The sequence below is a fragment of the Siphateles boraxobius genome, unplaced genomic scaffold (genome assembly GCF_051911475.1).
Source record: "Siphateles boraxobius isolate OS27281-9 unplaced genomic scaffold, OSU_SipBor_1 12, whole genome shotgun sequence".
NCBI lineage: Eukaryota > Metazoa > Chordata > Actinopteri > Cypriniformes > Leuciscidae > Siphateles > Siphateles boraxobius.
Window position 1 is genome coordinate 5,549,763 of NW_027508722.1, and position 23,622 is coordinate 5,573,384.

The following is a 23,622-nucleotide window of genomic DNA, read 5'->3' on the forward strand; positions in this document are numbered from 1 at the left end:
ACTCACATTCTAGCAATACCTTCCCACACATTTTTCTATTCTAACTGTGCTTATTCCAATCTGTATAAGTAGTAGACTGTGGTAATACACAGACAAAAAAACAAGTAAAAGAAATAAAGCAGGTCCTTTAGTTATATAATGAATTCTAGGATCAATAGATAATTTCTCATTTTAAATTGTATTATATTTTTTGCCAATGTGCTGTTCAATTTGTCTTTTCATTTAAATTGTTTTGCCCTTTTTTAGTTTACCAAGCCAAGATTTGGTGGGCCCCACATTGGTGCTGCAAAGCCAAATCTCAGTGTGGCTAGGAGACCACCTTAGGTTGTTGACCAACCCAGCGCAGCAGTGTCCAGTGCCCCTACACCAAGCACCACTGTCTCTGTAAGTACTGGCATAATCCACATTGCATTCTAAGACACATTCCACATCTGTGCACTTTTTAGAAACGTATTTTGTATGCAGGAAATCTTATCATAATGAATTAAGAGCAATACTATACAGTACTATATAATGTTTGAATGAAATAATTACACTACTGTTCAAAAGTTGGTGGGGTCAGTTTTTGTTTATAAAGAAATTGATACTTTAATGAAGCAATGATGCATTACAGTTTTTTTCAGTCGCTAACAAGCGTTTGTCCAACCAGTTGTCACATTTTCAAAACTCTAAACACAATTAACACAGCATCGGTCTTTTGTGGCCATACCATTCACACATTTCATGTCGTTTTCACACAATATGCAGTCAGTGAACACATTTCCACAATGCTTACATTTTCTTAACAGACAAGCTATACCTCCCAACAAAATTATGGATTGTTTTTGTAATATTTACAAATGTTAACACACACCATCCCACAATAGCAAAAACAATATTATAAACCTTAGATACAGTATAAAAACCTCTGCTTCTGCAATGATATCAGTTCAAAAACAATATATCTCAGCTGATAATAAACAAACAATTGAATAATTGACACAACCTCTGCTTCTGCAATGATATCAGTTCAAAAACAATATATATCAGCTGATAATAAACAAACAATTGAATAATTGACACAACCTCTGCTTCTGCAATGATATCAGTTCAAAAACAATATATCTCAGCTGATAATACAGTAAACAAACAATTGAATAATTGACACACAGCTGATTTATGTTGGGTAAATTGGGCCAACCATAGCTGATTCCAATCTGGCTTTGACTCAGTGGCAGGGGTTATTTTTTTCTATTACATTGACACTTATACAGTAAAAGAGGACTTTGAGGAGTGATGTTTTTTTAGCAAAGCCATTGAACTCCAAGCTTGTGTCTGTGGCTGGAGCAAGGCGACAACGGTCAGGGGTTTGAAGATTCATCAAGGGAAAATTAAATGCTTGAGGGAGAAGGGACAAGGGCCTCGCATTGATCAGTACTTCTTACGGAGTCAGTCAAGTCAGTCGAATGAAATCCAGCGACAGGAAGCAAACCACAGTTCGCAGGATATCAGCACCCCTGTCATAGAGGAGACGAGGGTTTGCACAGTTAGTGATGAACACATTGATTCTTGTGAACCCGGTCAGACTAACCAGCATAAGAGAGAAAAGAACCTCAACGGCCATAGGCCTGGAGTTAGATGGCCAAGAGCTAGTGAGAAAACTGCATGGGACACGGTAAACACAGATCTATGATTTGCATTGGAAAGATTAACTGGTACAGTTGAAAAGAAGCTGGATAAATTTGGGGACATCATTTACGCATATGGAAGTGAGAGGTTTGGTGTGGAAAAAAGGAAGGAAAAAGTACAAACTACTCTTGGATTGTCTAGACGGCAGCAGAAAATTGAAGGGTTAGTTAGAGAAAGGAGACAGCTGAGGAAGCAATGGAAAAGAGCGGAACAAAGTCAGAAGGAGGGACTCAATCTCTTACAAAGGGCCATAAAAGATAAGCTTGCAACATTACGCAGAGCTGAGCGACTACGGAAACGCTACAAAAAGAAGGAACGTGCGAGGGCTAATTTCTATAAAGATCCATTCAAATTCATAAAGAAGTTATTCACCAGTGAGAAGAATGGCACTTTAAAAGCATCTAGGGTTGAGCTAGAGAGATATTTGGAGGAAACGCATACAGATGCAAAAAGGCATGAGCCTATGTCAATTCCGTCAGACATCCCACCTGTCAATCCACCAGAATACCAAGTGGAGGTCTGTGCACCTAAGTGGAAAGAGATAGAGCAGGTTGTGAGAAAGGCAAGGGCTTCATCATCTCCAGGGCCTAATGGAGTTCCGTACAGAGTGTACAAGAGTGCTTCAGGAGTTCTAAGGATTCTGTGGAAATTGATAAAAGTGGCTTGGGAAAAGCAGGTTGTACCTAGATCATGGCGCCGAGCAGGGGGAGTCTTTATACCCAAAGAAAAAGATGCTACAAGCATCAGTCAGTGTCGCCCTATTTCACTATTAAACGTCGAAGGCAAAATTTTCTTCAGCATTATTGCTCAGAGATTGTCAACCTACCTATTAAAGAATGGCTTCATTGACACTTCAGTTCAAAAAGCGGGCATTCCAGGATTCTCAGGATGCTTAGAACATATCAGTGTTATCTGGCAACGAATACAATCAGCTAAAAAGGAGAGGAAGGAGCTCCACGTGACATTCCTGGATTTGGCTAATGCATATGGTTCAGTGCCACATGAGCTTCTTTGGGCATCATTTGATTTTTTCAGGGTACCGATGTCGATAACAAATTTAGTGAAAGCCTATTTTGGAGATTTGCAATTTAGTTTCTCAACTCCAGAATTCAGCACTACATGGCAATGCTTAGAGGTTGGAATAATGGCAGGATGCACCATTTCTCCACTGGCTTTTACCATGGCAATGGAAGTAATCATTAGGGCATCAAAATGGGTAGTAGGAGGAGAGCGCTTGGCTTCTGGGATGCGACTACCACCAATCAGAGCATACATGGATGACATGACAACCATGACTACAACGGTAGCCTGCACTAATCGGTTATTGGGGAAGTTAACAGATAATATTGAATGGGCACAAATGCAATTTAAGCCCTCTAAATCAAGGAGCATCTCAATAGTTAAAGGCAAGGTAGTAGATAAAATATTCTTCATTAATGGTGAGGCAATACCAACAGTTTCTCAGAAGCCAGTGAAGAGTCTAGGGAGATGGTACGATGGGGATCTAAAGGACACAGTTCGAGTGGGAGAAGTTAGACGACAAGCAGTGGAAGGGTTGAATAGCATAAACAGCTGTGCTCTACCAGGCAAACTAAAACTCTGGTGCTTTCAGTTTGGTCTACTGCCAAGGTTGCTGTGGCCACTGACTGTGTATGAGGTTTCTTTGACAACAGTGGATAAGCTGGAAGCGTTGATAAGTTCATACATCAGGAAATGGTTGGGAGTTCCACGCTGCCTCAGCAGAGTGGGACTTTATAGTAAAGGAGTATTGCAGCTCCCAGTCTCTGCTTTAACCGAGGAGTTTAAGTGTGCCAAGGTCAGACTGGAAATGACTTTAGCAGAGTCACGCGACAAATGTGTAAGGGAGGCAGCCCCTGTGGTAAAAACTGGTAGAAAGTGGTCAGCAAAGAAATCTGTAGTAGAGGCAAAGGCTGACCTTCAAATTGGGGATATCCTGGGACAGGTACAGCATGGAAGAGGGGGTTTTGGGCTCAGTTTAGCTCCTCCTAAATGGCACAAGGCAGGCCCAGCTCAAAGGAGGAAGCTGGTAGTCAACGAGGTGCGAAAGCAGGAGGAGAGGATGAGATGTATAAAGGCCATTTCCCAGGCCAAGCAGGGAGAGTGGATGAGATGGGAGAGTGTGGAACAACGAAAAATGGGCTGGCAAGACCTTTGGTCAATGGAAGAGAGTAGGATCAGTTTCCTTATTAGGTCAACATATGATGTTCTCCCATCACCGCAGAACCTAAACCTCTGGGTAGGAGAGGATCCCTCTTGTCCTTTGTATTCATCACCTGCCACATTAAGGCACATTTTGACAGGATGTAAGGTGGCTCTTAGCCAAGGTCGGTTTACTTGGCGCCATGACCAAGTATTGCGATGTTTGGCTTTAGCATTGGAAGGCAAGCGTCGTATGACCAATAAGTTGCAACCTGTTCTAGCAAAACATTACACGCAGAAGACAATATTCCTCCGCCCAGGCGAGCAACCACCAAGAAAAGGTGCTAACACCAATTCTCGCCCAGGACAACTGGAAGCTGCTAGGGACTGGAAGATGCTGGCTGATCTTGATCAACGGCTTATTTTTCCACCTGAGATTGCCACCACTAACCTACGACCAGATATTGTTTTGTGGTCTGGATCAGCACGCATTGTTCAACTGATAGAGTTAACAGTGCCATGGGAGGATGCGGTAGATGAGGCATATGAGAGGAAGAAATTGCGGTATGCTCATCTGGCCACTGAAGCAGAACAGCGAGGATGGAGAGTCCAGGTTTATCCAGTGGAAGTGGGTTGTCGAGGTTTTGTGGCACACTCTACAACCCGGATCCTCAGAGACGTCGGATTCAGTGGTCAAGAGTTGCGTCGCACAGCAAAGAACTTATCTGAAGCAGCAGAAAGGAGCAGCAACTGGCTGTGGTTGAGACAGAAAGATTCTAGCTGGCTGAGTACAGGCCGCCATGCTACGGTTTCGTAGAATTCTTGAAAACTTGAAGGGTGTTGGTTTATTTGTATAGGTTGTATAGTATTTACAGTCATTACGTTCCTGTGTATATTGCGTGAATGACGGGAAGTTGGGCAGATATTGTGTTTTGCGGTAGGTGGTATGCGATACGGAACCGTTGCCACTGAAACTGCATATTAACGCACCAGTGGGGCTCGACAGCCTTAGTCAAACGGGTTGGCGCGTATTGTTGGGTTGCGGAGAGATTGTGAGATTGTGGTTAGGTCTCAGCAGCACTGTTGGTTTATTTGTAGAGGCTGTATAGTATTTACAGTCATTACGTTCCTCTGTATATTGCGTGAATGACGTGTGGTTGGGCAGATATTGTGATTTGCGGTAGGTGGTATGCCATACGGAACCGTTGCCACTGAAACTGCATATTAACGCACCAGTGGGGCTCGACAGCCTTAGTCAAACGGGTTGGCAAGTATGGTTGGGTTGCGGAGAGATTGTGGTTAGGTCTCAGCAGCACTGTTGGTTTATTTGTAGAGGTTGTATAGTATTTACAGTCATTACGTTCCTGTGTATATTGCGGGAATGACGGGTGGTTGGGCAGATATTGTGTTTTGCAGTAGGTGGTATGCCATACGGAACCGTTGCCACTGAAACTGCATATTACTGTAACGCACCAGTGTTCTGAGCTTTCTGAGTGTAGTAATCATATATGCTGAATCCAACTCCCGGGTGATCCTCATAAGAACTGTTCAAGTTAAACTACTCGATGTGAAACGCCTTAAAGCAGTTGTTCTCTCTGTTAAAGGTGGGGTATGTGATTTTCTTTTTTGACCATTTTTTAAAAATCACTTGAAATCCTATTCCTAACCCACTTACAGCCACTGAGTTAGAAGCACTGACATGAAAATAAAAAAAATTAATCATCTGTGGAACGGGCAGGACTCGAAAAAACAGCCAATCATTTCCAAGACCACCTAGAATCATTGGACAGTAAGTGCGTCAATCAAACGGTCGTACCATACCCCCCTCCCCCATGCCCCTCTTCGAGTGGGTGGAGTCAGGGCCAGCGTTGGAGGAAAGAAGGTAGGACCTTTTGAGTTTTGTATTTTCAAAATCTGCCGGCCGTTTTGCAAATCACATACCCCACCTTTTAAGCAGAGGTGCACCTTGCACTTAGAGCAAACCCCTCTGACGATGCCCTTGCAGCCAGGATTCTTGCACCTTCCTTTTGGTGCACCCATCTCTGGCCAGTGATCAAAGCAGTCAAGACGGATATATATTTTACTTTTATACTTTACTTTATAAATATATAAAAATATATATAAATATATGAGTAGAATACAACCATCCAACTATATCAGTGCATCCATACATTGTCATTCTAACAAAGCTACTCTGCATTAGAATGGGCAAAATATTGTTCCATTACCGCACAATGTTGCCATATGGCAACATACCTATTTTATTAAAGTGTTAATTTTAACACTACTCCGGATCATATATGGTCGCACTCTATCTAGAGTAAAAAGTACACTGTTTGTAGTGTTGAATTTACAGTATTAATATAGCACCTTACAGTGTAGAAAAATTACACTGCGAGTGTAAAGTGTTACACTTACAATTTTTACACTATGGGGTTTTAACACCCCTGGTGTTGATTTAAATCCATTGGATTACACTATAAGTGTCATTTATAAGGTATTCTGTTCAGTGCAAAAACAATTTACACTATTACAGTGTTAATGTACAAGATCAGACATAAAATCAAGAGTCTTCAGACAGATGTACAAATCCAACGTTTATTCAACAAATGGGCAAAGTGGCTCCTTTAAAACATATGCCAGATGTGAAAAAGTCAAATTATCACATTCATGAGGAGTTGCAAAGAAAAAGCAAAAAAATATATATATATATTAAAAAAGCATAACATCATCCAATTTGCCAAGACATGAACAAATATGACAGGTAGATTTGAACAAGATTGCAGAAAACTACTTTTCGACTGTTGTGTACCATCCATGAATGCAGTTCCTCTTTGTCCCATCAGCGAGCAGGTACTAGTAGTAGTATTTCAGTTTATTGCCACCGGCAGCGAGCAGGTATGCTGTGTGGTCGGTTCAATGCAATCAAGGTGTTTTTGTATGCTGGTCTCTGCCAAAGACAAAAATAACAAATCAAAGTCAGCTCTCCAATTCATACTTTGCACGTGACGTCACAAGTGCTGGCTGGCGGGCAAGAATGTCGTTCTCTAGCAAGGAAACCCAGTAAACTAATCAAGGATCTTGCCAGGACGTCGCCAGTTTTAATATACAAAAGTTGGTGTTTTGAGGTGTAAACGACATGCCAGATAGTTGTTGTACGATTGGATACACTATTATTCAGCATAATCGGGTTAAGACCGTGCATGTAAACACGCTCACTCCCTTAAAGTGAAAGTAGAAACGGACTGAGCTTTCAGCATCTGTCGCTGCATTAACGCCGCGTTCTCTCAGAGACGACGATGGATATAACGGTATAGCGAATATCACTAAAATGATATACAGCTCGCTCGGGATCGTTTCGTCATTTTAGTGATATTATTAATATTTAGTAATTGTATTGTTTTAGTGTTATTAGTCTCATTAAACGTTTTGTTAATGTGCTATGGAAACAAAATAGCCTCACTATATAATTGATTGTAGGCTAGTATTGGAACTTTGCCGTTTTTTCAGCGTTTGTTGCCCGCCAGGTATCCATGGTAGTCACGTGACTGGAAAGTATGAATTGGCCGTCTTTATAGTTCCCTTTCGTAGTCACTCCGAGTTACGTCGGATGACGACGAATGGGGGTTTCGCCTAGAAAGCCAATCATCTTCGTGTATTACAAAACGAGCCAATGGCGATGAAATGCCATGGGTCTGCGGAATTTGCATAGCGTATCTCCGCCCCACCGCGTGGGTATAAAAGGAGGGCGCCAGCAACAAGCAGATATGTTTTCGCTTCGGAGCCAAGAGCTTCTCTTCACTCCACGAGCCAAATTCTGAGTTTCAGTGACATCATCTTCTCTTCGAGACGAGCGAACTCTCCGGTGTTGGTGTGACGGCGATCTGCAGCGAGCTCACAGTGCCTGCTGATCTGTGCAGTGATCTGCCAGTATGTGTGTGTCTCCCTGTGCGCTTCAACATCGCAGAGTTTTTTCTCCTCTCATAAAAGAGCTCGCACGCGGCACGTCTTTTTAAAGACGGCTCACCCGTGCATTTCTGATTGCAGCGGACTGGTATCGGACTCTGATGGGTACGAGCGCTGCCTAGTGTGTTTGGGCTTTGATCATGCTTGAACAGCGCTCGTGGATGACTCATGTTCTCTCTCAGAACGTGATCATCGCGTCATATATAGGTCGAGACTCGGTGAACTCGCAAGAGTGAGAGTCCCCTCATCCACCACCCGATCTTCGGCTGGTGGCCAGGGTGACCTGAGGGTGTTGGTCTGGAACAAGGCGCCGACTCTTTGTCCACGCCCCAGCCCCCCCTCTTTAATGACGGTGCCCGCTAGCGAACTGATGATTCCACGAGTTTACCCTCGGGTGGCCCGTGTGTTTTCATTTGAAGCTACAGAGGATGATGCTGTGTCTGTAGCAGCATCACTAGATGGGCTTGATTCTTCTGGAAATGACGACTCGTCACAGCTGCCACCCTCTGGTGTGCATACGGCTGTGCCTGAGTCTGATCCGGAGATGACGGCCATGCTTTCCCGGGACGATTGGTTTTGGGTAAGGCCGCCGACGCGTCCACGGCAAACCCCAATATCTTTCCTCCTGGACGTGCATGATGAGATCACGGGTCCTCTCGTTGGTCTCATCCGCCTTTCCTCCCCTCAGGGGCTGCTGCCCATGGGTACACTGGGGTTCCCCCGGTTGAACGCTCTGTTGCCATGCTACCATGTCCTCAGAGTGCTTCCCGGCGCAATCCTAAGCACCCGTCCAAAGCCTGTAGTTCTTTTCGTCTACACTATCTGTGGCGAAATCCTATAGTGCCTCAGGACAGGCAGCTGCCTCACTGCATCCCATGACCGTTCTGCTGGTCTACCTGACCCAGATGCTCATGGACATGCAGGAGGGTGGGACTGACCCGAGGCTCTTCAGTGAGCTGCGTGCCGCCACTGACCTTGCTCTCCGAGCGACGAAGGTGGCCGTACGCTCTCGGAGTCAGGTGATGTTCACCAGTCTGGGGCTGACTGGTCTGATGTGCACGGTGTCGGGCGGACCCGTCTGCTCGACACCCACATCTCCCAGGTCAGCCTCTTCGGCGGTGCGGTTGAGTGCTTCTGCCCAACAGTTCTCAACCGCCCGTGAGCAGATTGAGGTTTCTGCCCGACGGCCCCGCCGTCCGCTCAGATCCCTCAATCTGCCCACCGCCGAAGGCTCCCTCCCACGGTTCCAACCCCGCCCGTTCACCAGGCCTGGCTCTGGAAGTCCGTAGGGGGGATGCCACAGCCCTCTCCAGCCCCGCCACCCGCTAAAACGCCGGTTAAGTGGCACTTTTGAGATGGGCTGCTCAGAGATGAGTCTCAGCTCTTTCCAGGAATTGGTAGCAGGGTCACTCCTTTCCCCGGTGGAGGGCTGGAGAAGAATCCTTATTCAGAAAGAACAGACTCTTCGTCTCTGAGCATACAGAGTTCTCGGACGACACAGAGCGCCGCCCACAAGCCGTGCTCTCCTCGTCCCCCTCTGACCCAGAGGCGGTTGACATGGCGTACCGTCCACGGACCGCTTCGCCCCTGTCCCCCTCTGTCGCCAGACCCCTGGCAGAGCAGACCCCCGTGGAACGCTGGTCCTTCCCTGGTCTCCTCTGTCAGGACGCGGAGCATGACCGCGCCCCCGCACCGGGCCGCTATGCCACCCTCGCCTGGGCCGGTCACTCCGCTTCGCTGCCCCTCTGGGGGACGCCTGTGGTTCGCATGACCCCGCTGGTTCAGTTCTGGCAGCTTGGTTAGCTCCCAGCCTGTCCCGCTGGGTCGCCAGAACTATCAGGCTCGGCTATGCGATTCAGTTCGCACGGTCTCCTCCCCGCTTCAGGAGAGTTCGCTTCACTATGGTCGGTGGCAATGCCCCTATCTGAGAGCGGAGGTTGGTACCCTGCTGGCGAAGGGTGCAATCCAGACTGTCCCTCCAGCCGAGATGAAGTCAGGGTTTTACAGCCGTACTTCATTGTCCCCAAGAAGACCCGGGTTACGGCCGATCCTGGATCTGCGCGTCTTGAACCGCTCCCTTCACAGGCTGCCTTTCAAGATGCTCTCGGCCAAACGCATTTTCGAATGCGTGCGGCCACAGGATTGGTTTGCAACGATAGACCTGAAGGACGCCTACTTTCATGTCTCCATTTTACCTCGACACAGACCGTTTCTCCGGTTTGCTTTCGAGGGGCAGGCATACCAGTACGCGGTTCTCCCAATCGGGTTGGCTCTGTCCCCTCGCGTCTTTACGAAAGTCGTCGAGGCAGCCCTTGTTCCCCTACGCGAACACGGGGTTTGCATCCTGAATTACCTCGACGACTGGCTAATATTGGCTCACTCTCGAGATCAGGTTTGCGAACACAGAGACTTAGTGCTCCGGCACCTAGCCCGTCTGGGCCTTCGGGTCAACTAGGAGAAGAGCAAACTCTGCCCCGTGCAGAGGATCTCTTTTCTCGGTATGGAGATCGACTCGGTCGCTATGTCGGCGCAGCTTACGAGTGAGCGCGCACACTCACTGCTGACTTGTCTTCGACAGTTCGATGGCAAGAGTGCGGTCCCACTGAAATTGTTTCAGAGGCTCCTGGGGCATATGGCATCTGCAGCCGCGGCAACGCCGCTCGGATTGCTTCATATAAGACCGCTTCAGCTGTGGCTTCGCGATCGAGTCCCGAGGTGGGCATGGCATCATGGCACACTCCGAGTTACAGTAACTCCGACCTGCCGTCAGACCTTCACCCCGTGGTGGAACCTCAGTTTTCTACGGGCCGGTGTTCCCCTAGAACGAGTTTCCAGGCATGTTGTTGTCTCCACAGATGCCTCTTCCACGGGCTGAGACGCCATGTGCAACGGACATGCTGCCGCGGGCTCCTGGACAGGACCCCAGCGCCTTCTGCATGTCAATTGCCTCGAGTTGCTGGCAGTACGCCTTGCCCTGCACCGTTTTCGCACGTTGCTCAAGGGTCAACACATACTAGTCCGTTCAGACAATACCGCGACTGTAGCGTACATCAACCGTCAGGGTGGTCTACGCTCCCGCCGAATGTCGCAACTCGCACGCCACCTTCTCTTATGGAGTCAGAAGCACCTGAGATCCCTTCGTGCTATCTATTTTCCGGGAGATCGGAACTTTGCAGCCGACGAGCTGTCACGGTTTCGGCCCGTTCCCGGCGAATGGCGACTCCATCCCCAGTCAGTCCAGCTATCTGGGACCAGTTCGGGGACGCACAGATAGACCTGTTTGCCTCCCACGACTCATCCCATTGCGCCCTGTATTACTCCCTGTCCGAGGGCACTCTCGGCACGGATGCACTGGCGCACAGCTGGCCGTGGGGCCCACGCAAATATGCGTTTCCCCCAGTGAGCCTTCTCGCACGGACCTTGTGCAAGATCAAGGAGGACGAGGAGCAGGTCATTCTGGTTGCGCCGTTCTGGCCCACCCGGACCTGGTTCTCCCAACTGATACTCCTCGCGACAGCACCTCCTTGGCCAATTCCTCTGAGGAAGGACCTCCTTTCTCAGAGACGGGGCACCCTCTGGCACCCTCGACCCGATCTGTGGAGCCTCCACGTGTGGCTCCTGGACGGGACAAGGCAGGTTTGAGTACCCTGCCACCTGCGGTGATGGCTACCATCACTTCCGCTAGAGCATCGTCCATGAGACATGTCTATGCGTTGAAGTGGAACCTCTTCGTCAACTGGTGCTCTTCTCGCCGAGAAGACCCCAGGAGATGCCCGATCACTGTCGTGCTTTCCTTCCTGCAAGATGGGCTGGAGCGAAGGCTGTCTCCCTCCACCCTGAACGTGTATGGGGCCGCTATCGCCGCTTATCACGAAGCAGTTGAAGGTAAGTCTCTGGGGAAGCACGACCTGATCGTCAGGTTCCTGAGAGGAGCTAGGAGACTGAATCATCCTCGCCCTCCTCTCTTTCCCTCTTGGGACCTCTCTGTGGTGTTAAATGCCTTACAGAGGCCTCCCCTTGAGCCTCTGCAATCAGTTGAGCTTAATTCCTGTCTATAAAGACAGCGCTCCTGGTTGCATTGGCTTCCATCAAGAGGGTAGGGGACCTACACGCATTCTCCGTTGACGAAGCGTGCCTGGAATTCGGGCCCGGTCACTCTCACGTGATCCTGAGACCCCGGCCTGGATATGTGCCCAAGGTTCCCACCACCCCCTTCCGGGACCAGGTGGTGAACCTGCAAGCGCTTCCCCGGGAGGAGGCAGACCCAGCCTTGGCACTGCTCTGTCCAGTACGCGCCCTCCGTGCCTACGTAGACAGGATGCAGTGTTTCAGGACTTCAGACCAGCTCTTTGTCTGTTATGGTGGGAGACTGAAGGGAAAGGCTCTCTCAAAGCAGAGGTTGTCCCACTGGATAGTGGACGCCATTGCTTTGGCTTACCAATAGCAAGGCCGACCGTGCCCCCTTGGTGTGACAGCCCACTCCACCCGGAGTGTGGCTTCCTCTTGGGCTCTAGCGCATGGCGCCTCGCTGGCAGACATCTGTAGAGCTGCAGGCTGGGCGACACCCAACACATTCGCCAGATTTTATAATCTCCGAGTGGAGCCTGTGTCCTCTCGTGTACTCGCTTCAGTTAGCTAGTACTGGACCCGCTCAGGTGTCTTCGCTTGCTCGCCATTCCACTCCACGGACTGGATACGTGCGATATTCCGCAGGTGAGCTTTCCTCTCTGAAGCCCTGAGTTCCTCCAGCACTGTTGACGCTGGCGCCAGTGTCTATTGCCTGTGTGTCGGCTAGGTGCCTCCGTGTGCACGGTTCCTCCCCTGAGTAACCCCCACATGTGTATTTCCACTGTAAGCCTCCTTGAGCATGTGTCTTTCCCTTGGCAAGCCACCTTGCATCTCCTGGAGTTGAAAGTTGCCACCCCTCGGGCTGGTCACTCCAGCGTTCCTCCATATGAAGCCCTCCGGCCATATGTGTGTTCTTAAGCCCTCCCTACGGGTAGGCATGCTGCGGCATATCTCCTCTGAGATATGCTTCCCAGTGTACCTTGGTATTCCTGTGTTAAGTAGGACTCCTTCGTCCGTGCCAGTATCACGACAGGGGGATCAGACTTTCGCAGGGCACTGGAAGACAGCTGTGAAGGTGGCGTGATTTCACGGGGACCCCCATTCGTCGTCATCCGACGTAACTCGGAGTGACTACGAAAGGGAACGTCTCGGTTACGTATGTAACCCTCGTTCCCTGAGTAGGGAACGGAGACGTTACGTCTCCCTGCCACTTCCGCTGTACCGCTGGGTAGACGCCTGAGTTCAGTCTCGGCTCCTCAGCGAAGACATCTGCATGTTGCTGGCGTCCTCCTTTTATACCCACGCGGTGGGGCGGAGATACGCTATGCAAATTCCGCAGACCCATGGCATTTCATCGCCATTGGCTCGTTTTGTAATACACGAAGATGATTGGCTTTCTAGGCGAAACCCCCATTCGTCGTCATCCGACGTAACGTCTCCGTTCCCTACTCAGGGAACGAGGGTTACATACGTAACCGAGACGATTTCCACAATACAATCAACCCAAATGGCAATATTTTGAGACAGACAATAAATAGTGACAGAAATGCCCAAATTTACCTTTTTGAAGACAACCAGGTGTTTTTCAGCTGGATATGAGCACATCTTTCCAGGTCTCTTGCAGCCTTGTGGTGATGGTGGAATCAAATCAAGGAGGAGACAAATTGATGCAAGATCGCTGCCCCATTCTAAATTACAGATGAGACAACTTCAGCAAAAAATGCATGTGTGCATATAGATAATCTTATTCTGAATTATAGTCTAACCTGAATCATCAGTTTCATCATCTTTCACAACAGATTCTGCAGAGTCAATCAGGTCCTTGAAGCTCTTGGGAGAAGCCTTTCCAGGAACTTAGTTGAAGTCTTCTAACCAAAAATCCAAAAAAACATTAACAGTTACATAGCAAAATGACAACCCAATCTCTCTCAGAGCCGGGCAGAGTAGTGCCGTTCACACCTGGCATTAACATTCGTCTTGGGTGACGCACAAGTGAACAACTCGAACTACAGGTGTAAACGCCCCCAAGATGCATTGAGATTCGATTGTTCTGATGAGGTCTAGGCCACATTCTTTTAATAGAGGGTTAGTTCACCCAAAAAATGTAATTCTGTAATTTATTCACCCTCATGTCGTTCCAAACCCGAAAGACTTTCTTTTGTTTTTGAAACACAAATGAAGATCTTTTTGATGACATCTGAGAGTTTTCTGTCCCTCCACTGACAGCTACGCAACTACCACTTTGACGCTTTTAAAAGTTCATAAAGACATCTTAAAACTAATCCATATGAACCAAGCAGTTTAGTCCAAATTTTATTTTTCTTCTGTTTATGTTTTTGATTAATGTTGTATGTGAATAAAAGTCTAAATTCAATCTATTTATCACAAAGTGATCGAGTCTCTTCAGAAAAATTGGACTAAACCGCTCAATTCATATAGGTTAGTTTTATGAACCATTTATGACCTTTTTGAAGCGTCAAAATGGTAGTTGCGTGGACTGTCAATGGAGGGACAGAAATCACTCAGATTTAAATACATTCATTTGAGTTTCGAAGATGAACGAAAGTCTTTCCGGGTTTGGAATGACATGAGGATGAGAAAAGACAATTTTACACTTTTGGGTCAACTAGCCCTTTAACTTTTTGCAGTTTAATATATTGAATTTACACAATTCATGATGACACATCAATCACTATGCCATTTTGACAATCAAGACAAATCAATTACCAACGACACATGTAAATTCCAGGTCTGAACAAAGGCATTGTGTGGTTGCCCAGTTATGTTTAGATTTTCATGTTCATTTGTCATGTATTAAAATCTGTACTGCACATATAATACAATATAATGACACTCACAATTATGGATTAATCTTCAGCATTCTGTTGCTTTCTTCACTTCTGTTGCAATCTCATAAGAGGAGCTTCCTTCATTCGATTTAAAGACATGTTGTTTAGAATTTATTTGACCCATAATTTGTTAATGGTATTTATAATGTGAACAGAAAATACAGATTCATATTAATAAAATACAAACAGATAAATAGTTAGTACATAATTTACAATAACATGCAGTATGAATTGATAAAGACTGATTTCAAGCTAAAGTACCTGTATGCTCTGCCAGTGCTCACGCAAATACCTGTAAACTGAACTGGAAGACAGACGGATTTATAGATTAGTTTTAACTCACTTTCACAATGTTTGAATTTAACTGTCATAAAAAAACTTGATGGTAACGTTAGGAAGTTTGTGTCTTGACGCAGATATGACGACATTATATTCAGTGCTGCTAAGAACAAGCAACATATAGGGGGAGGCCAAGATGGCAGCGGTGTGAATAGTCACGTTAGTTAAGCGTCCAAATAGTTTGAGGAGTTTAAAGTTAACAAGACAAGATGAGATGTAATTTTTGAGTAATGATTAGTGTGTGATTATTTCTATCGATTATTTTTGGCAATTCTTTATTTTTTGACTTGTTGAAATGGGCAAAAAAGGGAAGAATCAGTCCCTTCAAGAAAGCGCTATATTAGCTGGACACCTCGTGGAAGAAGAGAGCTGCATGGAGTCGGGCGACCTGGAGATTGTTTATATTGAGACAGAAGTCGGTGCCTTTGAAGAGGTTTTTGCAGGGCCTGTTTCCTCTACTCCATCCAAGAATATGTCAAATGCAAAAGGCAAGAACGATGTTTCTTTATCTACAATCCTTAACGCAATCCAGAAGCTAACTACTAAAGTGGATGAAACGCACGGCAAGGTTGCCGTTTCTTGCGAAAAACTCGAAAAACTGTCTGAAAAGGTCTCTCAAATCAGTGAAGAAGTCATGAGGCACGATGTCAAGATCGTTCAACTTGAAAAGGAGAATAAGGATCTGCGAGCTGAAAACGTATGTCTAAAAGAAAACCTGGATGAAATGCAGCGGTACTCGCGTAGATGGAATCTCAAACTGCAAGGGGTCCCTGAACGCGATGGCGAAGATGCGAGAAGCGTGACGATCGACATCCTAAGAAAAATGATCCCTAGTATCCAAAACAAATTGGATGATGTAATCGATGTTGTACACCGTCTAGGGCCAAGGAGATCCGACGGAGCACCCCGAAATATCATCATGCGTTTTACCATGCGAACCTACAGAGACATGGTATGGCGGGCAGCAAAAGACTCTCGCTTTCTAAAGGATAACAAGTTTCGCATCAAAGAGGCGTTGATCAAGCAGGATGTGGATGCTAGAGCCAAATTATGGCCGCTTGTCAAGAAGGCTCGTGAGGATGGAAAGGTTGTTTCATGGAAGGGACCCCATGCTTTTGTTGCTGGGAAAAGGCTTGAAATTAACCCTTGAGATACAACTTCGAGGTGTAACAGCGTTCAAGTTTAATTCCCGAGAGGTGAACTGATTTCTCTTATTCACAGTCTACATTCATGAAACACCTGCAATCGAACTTGACTCTTGATTTGCACATGGACACTCGATATTTGCGGTCTGCCTTCAGGGAGCAACGTTAACGTAGGGCTGCTCGATTATGGAAAAAATCATAATCACGATTATTTTGGTCAGTATTGAAATCACGATTATGTAACACGATTATTTCACATGACTTTGGGAATGTGTTGCATTTATTAAAAGACACCTTTCAACAATTCTTAAAAATTGTCTGCAAACTCACAAGTGGTGAAAAAGGTGACATGTTTACAAAGTAATTTGTTGAGGGGGTCACCAGGGCGTTATTTACCTTTATAAAGGACAATTATTAAACCTAAATAAATTATGTTTTATGTCAAATTCTTACATTTGATCAAATTCAGTTTTCATAAAAGGGGCTGTTATCAATCAAATTAATTTACACTGCAAAATTACAACTGTGAAAATAATATAAGATTAATTTTTAAACAAATAATAAAATAAAAAATAAAATCAATGATACCTTTTAAACAATAAATCAATAGGTGGCGTCAAGTGACCGTCTTAATAAATGAATCATTGAGTAATTCATTAAAACGATTCATTCAAAATAATGAATCATTCAGTAACAAAACACAGCGCTTAGGGTTGCTTTTCTTTTGTAACTATTTTCGTCGGTGAAATGGAACAAAACCAGTCAATATTATGTCTAAAATGTAAGTTACTACATATAAACTAGGCTACTTGTTTATTAAACTTTAAATTCAATGTAACATTTGCAATCGTGATATTATAGAACAGCCCTTAGTCGTGTTATGTTACTTAACTATATCATATATTATTAATAAAAAAAACTCAACATTTCTACCTCAGTATGTTTCTTCTGTGAGTTATTGTGTGTGCTGTTAGCCAGCGCAGCTTCCAGAAACTATCCATTACCAATCTCTGTTTAAACTGACTGTATAAGATCAAAACCATCTCGCGTTTCGATCGGTCGGGCAAGTAAAACTCTTTCACTTGAAACTTAAAAATCCCCTTTTCCCGGACAAGCAGACAAGTGTTAATGCCGTTCGCTGTGTTCATTCTCGATTTGTTTCGTGCTGTAAAGCGGAACAGACGACCAGGTCATGTGTGCTCGCGCTGCCGTTCGCCTGAACTGAGGCGCTACAGTGATCGAGCAGAAAGAGATCGCGACAGCTCGAGAGACGTCTATGGTCTCACTCGCGTCGATATTAAATTAGCCAATTGTTATTGTGAAGTTTATTGTGCTTGCAATTTATGACTGTATAGGTTGAGAGAGTTTATGGCTTCGGGAGGGGCGGATATGCGCGTGCGCGAGTCATTCAGAACACAAGACAAAATAAGATTGTTCTTGCAAAACAGAACATGGCAAAATAATCGTTTTTACTCGATTGTACTATTTTGGAGATCGTTGGGAGCCAAAATCGAAATTGAAATCAAAATTCGATTAATTGCACAGCCCTACGTTAACGTTTGTTGTATTCTGTTGTGGTTCCTACAGCATCGTAAGTTTTGTCCTCCCTTACAGTTGCACTTTTGCCTAAGACTCAATATATATGTTAACTTTAACTACCTCCGTGTTAGCTCACGTTTACAGCGGTAAGCAAAACCTTCTGTGTTCTTGTTATTGTTCTGGGTTTCATTCTTATTATCCAAACAATATTCCAAGTAATTTTTTTCTTGTCTTTTTTTTATACTCTTTTCTTTTTCTTTGTGTAAATGCAAGTCGTGGAATATAATTCTTTGAGCATTATTTCGTTAAACACATGTGGCTTGAGAGATCTCACTAAAAGAAAGGCTCTATTCTTATACTGTAGAAGAACAAATGCTGATTTAATACTCTTACAAGAAACTCATTCCTGTGAGAATGATGCTCGTTTTTGGAAATCACAATGGGGGGATAAGGTATACTTTAGTCATGGCTCTAATCATTCTGCTGGTGTTCTCATTTTGATCAACAAGTTTAATGGAGATATTGTGGAGTCCTTGGTTTCTACGGAAGGAAGATGGGTTATTCTTGTCACTAAACTTGATAATTCTACTTTTATAATATGTAATATTTATGGCCACAATTTAAGTTCTGCCAACAAGAGTCTTATTTTGTCATTAGAGGGTAAAATTGAAGCTTTAAAAAAGAAATATCAACAGGCATTTATTATTATTGCTGGAGATTTTAATGTTGTTTTAGATAATTCAGCTGACAGATTTCCTGCTAAAATGGGCCTCAGTAACATTATTTGTAACTTGTGTGACCATCTCCATATTGCAGATGCATGGCGCTACTATCATCCAGATGTTAAGGAATTTACATGGAGTAATAAGTTGCTAACTTCTAAATCTAGAATAGATTATTTTCTGATTTCTCAACAGATACTGCAGTATGTGTTTGATGTTAGTCACCATTATGCTCCATTCTCGGACCACTTAGTAATTAAGTTGAATTTGCAAACAAAACAAAGGAAGAATACCTTGCGTGGTTACTGGAAGATGAACAATACTCTGCTAAAAGATAAAATATTTAATGATCAGATCAAGGGATTAGTTAAACAAATTTTTTTTAAAAATGAGTTTGAGTCACATGATGCTAATTGGGAATTTTCTTAATTTAAAGCTCGATCACTAGCTATTAATAGAGCTAAGGCCCTTAAAGTGGTTAATGCTGATAAAGAAGCTAACTTGTTAAGCAGCATTAATAACTTAATCAAAAAAGAGAATCTCTCTGTTACAGAAATTAGTCAGTTAAAAACCATGCAATTAGAATTAGACCAGATATATATTAAAATAGTTAAAGGTGCCTTCGTCAGGTCTAGGGCGAGATGGATTGAGGAGGGAGAGAAAAATACAAGCTATTTCTTTTCACTTGAGAAAAGGAATTTTAAAAGGAAAAGCATTTCTGCTTTGCAAATTAAAAATTCTGTTTCAAAACACCCGGAAGAAATAGAGAATTTTGTCACAAATTTTTATAGAAACTTATACTCCTCTGATTTTCAAGCAAACCAAAGTGATTCATACCTACATCAAATTAAGAACTATATACCGCAAATTAGTGATGAATTTAAGTTATTATGTGAGGCTCCTGTGTCATTAAATGAAATTAGGGATGCAATGAAATCGTTGAAAAAAGGGAAGTCGCCTGGTTGCGATGGCCTCACTTTAGAATTCTTTATACACTTCTGGGAAATTTTTGAGCAACCCTTTTTTTCAATGCTTCAAGAATGTATTAAATCTGGAACGATGATTCCCACTATGAAACAAGGAGTGATATCTCTTATTCCCAAACCGGACAAAGATGTAACTTTAATTGATAATTGGCGTCCTATTACACTTTTAAATTTTGATTATAAATTATTTGCTTCTATATTTGCCAAGAGATTAAAACAACATTTACATCATATCATTAATGAAACACAGACCGGCTTTATGAAGGGACGTCATATTAGCTGTAATACTCGTCTTGTTCTGGATCTTATTGATTACAAAGAAGAAATTGACTCTGATGCAATCATCTTATTCCTTGACTTTTACAAGGCTTTCGACACTGTAGAGCACCAGTTCCTTATAAGCTCTTTAAGGGCCTTTGGATTCCCATCCAGTTTTATTAATACTGTCCAAATGTTGTACAAAGATATTGATAGCTGTTTAATTTTAAATTCACGAACATCACCAAGGTTTCCTATTCTTCGCGGAATAAGACAGGGTTGCCCTTTAAGCCCATTGTTATTTTTAGTGGTTGTAGAAACATTATCCATTGATATTTTGCGTAATGATAACTTTGTTGGTCTTAGTATCTTTAACAGAGAGATTCGTATTTCACAATTAGCAGATGATACTACTGTATTCTTAAAAGATAAAATGCAAGTTTCTCCAGTATTGACTACAATTAATGCCTTCTCTAATGCTTCTGGACTCAAACTTAATTTATCCAAGTGTGAAATTATTTGCTTATTTGACAATGTAGAATCTGAAATTGAAAATATACCAGTTAAAAATGAAGTGAAATATTTGGGGATTCATATAACGAAAAATTTAATTAGTAGACAGTTTCTGAATTTTTCTTCACGTCTGTCCAAAACTAAATTTATTTTTAATAGTTGGCTACAAAGAGATCTGTCAATTTTAGGCAGAGTGTTTTTATCCAAAGCAGAGGGATTATCCAGGTTTGTGTACCCTTCCCTGTCTTTAGCTGTAGATAATCACACCTCCAAAAATATTGATAAAATTTTTCTTGATTTTGTTTGGAACAATAAATCTCACAAATTGAAGAAATATATTTTAGCAAACAAAAGAAGTGAGGGCGGTCTTGAAGTCCTGAACTTTGACGATACAAATAATACATTCAAAATTAATTGGTTGAAGAGATGCTTGCTTGGGTCAGACACTATGTGGTATTTTATCCCAAATAACATATTTAAAAGGGTAGGTGGCCTTTATTTTTTGATGAAATGTAATTACTCCACTGGTAAATTACCCATTAAATTGGCTAGTTTTCATCAACAAGCTCTGTTAGCCTGGAAATTGGTTTACAATCACAACTTTCCCCCCCATAAAACCATCTTATGGAATAATTCAGATGTTAAAATTAGAAATAGATCACTCTTTCTTGAGAAATGGTTTAATAAAAACATAATTTTTATTGCAGATCTATTCAACTCTAATGGTGATTTGTTATCCTATGAGAGTTTTATGAATATCTACCAATATCCTGTCCCGTTTAAAGAATTTAACTCTGTTACAAAGGCTATTCCGAGTGGTTTATTATGTCTGATGATAGCTTCCCTTACCTATGAGGCATGTTCTAGACATTTATCCTTGTTATGTTTGGGTGGTGTTTCACTTTTAAGTAAAGATTGTAATAATAAACTTATTCGTCAACTCTCTCAATCTAGAAATCTATGTACTCCAAAAGGAAAATTCTTTTGGAATTCTATAATAGATAACATTCAGTGGAGGAAAACATGGTTACTACCATTTAAATATTGTATACCCAATAAAATGAGAGAAGTGCACTTTAAAATTTTGCATAATATATACCCTTGTAATGCGCATTTATCCAAATACTGTGATGTAGCTGAGGTATGCACCTTCTGTAATAATGAAGTTGAAGACGTCTGTCATTTGTTTTTTTCTTGTAATGTTTCTTCAATTTTCTGGAATGATTTAAGTGCTTATTGTTTTTCGAAAGTTAATGTGATTAGTAATCTATGCGTAAAGGATGTAATTTGTCGTTTTGAAAACCCTAACAAATCTTTAGAGTCTACTGTTAACTTTCTTATCATTGTGGCAAAATTTTACTTTCACAAGCAAAAGTTTCGTAAGAAAATTCCTTCTTTTAATGATTTCCTTTGTGAAGTCAATTATTTAATCAAATCAATAAGAACAATCGATAATAGAAAATGTACGTCTTTTCTGAAAAAATATGATGAGATCCTTCATGTTCCATGAGCTATATCTCTGCCGTTTTTTTTTAATTTAAAATTTATTTTTATTTATTTATGTATTGTTTTATTTTTTTGTTCTCGTTCTGTATCCTTTGACTGTGCAAATTTGACTATGTATAATAGATGCTTTTTTGGAAATGTTCTATATTTCTAAGAAATGTATATTTGCACTACTGTAAAACATTTCTTCAATAAAAAAATAAATAAAAGCAACATACAGATTATGTCATTCAAACTTAACGTTAAACATAGACTGCGTTAATAATTCGCATGCGTCATGAAAACGGAATTGTTAACGTTTTAATGTATATCACAGCTACTTTTATACACACAAAACAAATATATAAAATGTATGACCATTTTAAGAATTCTCTCATCTGCGCAGAAAAAAAAGCCCAAATTGTGCTGCTTCAGACCTCCTCATCAGCTTCAGTGCCAGGCTCGTCGTAAACCCAGGCCTCGGCGCGACTGGAGGCGGGAATGCTTACTTTCATGAAGGCTGTCAACAAACCAAAATGAAAGAAGCTATATATATATATACATAACAACTTGTAAGCACATTCCAACAAATTTATTTTAAAAGTTTGAATTAAATCGGCATGAGAAATGTTTTCTTCTTTTTTCTTCTGTAACGTTACATTTCTGCATCTCATGAACTTGACGAGCTTCCTTAATCCATACAAAAACGTGCAATTACTCATTTCTAAATGTGTTCACCACCATAGTTTACTATTTAATTTTAGAAAGAGAAAGGCAATTCAACCTACCGTCTCGGTCGCATGAAGATAAAATGGCGTTGTCGTCTTGCGAGGCATCAGTCATCGAGGGGCGGAGTCAATATAATTTGGCGCGGTTTTTTGCACTTTCAGTGTAAAAATAAAATTACACTACGTAACGTTAGCACCCTGTAACTACACTGAAGGGGAGTACTTTTTAACATTGTAGATTGTTAATTTAACTCTTTAGAAATTTATAACTTTTAACACTGGAATTTTTACACTGCCGATTTTACTGTGTAACAGTTAAAATTACAATCAAAAACTTTACATGAGCATTAGTATGTCAGAGAAATCAGACAAACACATCAGGTGTGACTCGCATTCAGTATTTTATTTTTAACATCCTCCATAGTAATATCATCATATTACAAAACACAGGAAAAATACAAAATAAGATAACACTGTAATCTGACTCGCCAGCATTTGAAACAATGTACAGTGGACAAAGGGAGGAATGATGAAATCAGAGAAGGACAGTGTGAACGAGATGTTTAAAATAAGGCAGGTTAGTCAGAGCGTTGTTCAGAAATGTAAAGATTACTGGCCGCTTTGAGTGAGATTCTTTCTATTTGAATATTCAGAATCTGTGTGACAACGAACATGCCACAACTTTATCCCGTATGTGTTTGCTCAGTGTTAGGAATAATGATAAATATGGGTTTAATATTATAAATTGGGGAATCACTTTATGGTAGTGGTTTGCCTGTCAAAAACTGTAAACTATATTAAGGCAGTGTAACGCATTGTTTTCCTTTGGTTTACCCACCGTCTGTGTCAAAGTTTGTAACATTTGGCACAATAGCCAAATTTAAAGGTGCACTCAGTAATTTTTTGTCTATAATGCGCTGGCTGATATGGCAGTCGTCTTGGGTTTATACTGACACTTTAGTGCAATGCAGTGAGGAAAACATACTGAGTGCACTTTTAAATGGCATTAAACATGGATGGAAGTACTTTATTTATAGAAGTAAACAAAAATCCCACTGTATAGTTGTTTGGCAAATTTTTGTGGGTGAAACCCAGTCATTTCAATAGGAATCCATGCAATCGGGAATTTCGCATGAGGATGAGAGACTTTGAACAACGCTTATTAAACATGGATTTGCCACATTGACAAACAGAAA

General features: G+C 42.7%; 1 long non-coding RNA gene across 1 annotated transcript; it reads right to left on the reverse strand.

Moving 5' to 3' along the window:
* Nucleotides 1-6,456: 6,456 nt before the first annotated feature.
* On the reverse strand, nucleotides 6,457-22,528 carry LOC143713273 (uncharacterized). The gene is made up of 7 exons (XR_013195096.1): nucleotides 22,487-22,528; nucleotides 22,077-22,218; nucleotides 14,973-15,015; nucleotides 14,721-14,789; nucleotides 13,629-13,730; nucleotides 13,423-13,550; nucleotides 6,457-6,778 (listed from the first exon to the last, which is right to left on the reverse strand). It is a non-coding gene; the product is annotated as an uncharacterized LOC143713273 (long non-coding RNA).
* Nucleotides 22,529-23,622: the final 1,094 nt, after the last annotated feature.